We start from the raw sequence: 401 nt of genomic DNA, 5'->3' as shown, positions 1-401 counted from the left end.
AAAAGGAATTGTTCATGGTGGAGCTGCCCCGTGGGGCTCCAGCCCAGAGGAGAGGCCAGGGGGACATCAGGTGTGGTCCCACCTGCAGGCTGGGCTGTCCCCTGGGTCAGGGGCTGTTGGGTCAGGGCAGTGAAGCAAACAGAAACCATCCAGTCAAAGGTGAAGTTTGGCAATAGCTGTGAAGCACAGACCAGAAGCAGCACTAAGGGCAGGTTCAAAGTGTTCAAACAGGCCTAATTCTTCCCAAAATGCAGCGCTTTAGTCTGTGGTATTGCTGTAAGTGTGTGACCTACACCGCTTCCCTAAATCCTACAGATCTTTACCATTGATAGATGCCTTTTCCATGGAATGGACAACCGGATTTCCAGTGTGCAAGACACACAAACACACACACACACGCG

The sequence above is a fragment of the Anomalospiza imberbis genome, chromosome 2 (genome assembly GCF_031753505.1).
Source record: "Anomalospiza imberbis isolate Cuckoo-Finch-1a 21T00152 chromosome 2, ASM3175350v1, whole genome shotgun sequence".
Classification (NCBI taxonomy): domain Eukaryota; kingdom Metazoa; phylum Chordata; class Aves; order Passeriformes; family Viduidae; genus Anomalospiza; species Anomalospiza imberbis.
The sequence above is the reverse complement of the archived record's forward strand: the minus strand, read 5'-3'. Positions refer to the sequence as shown.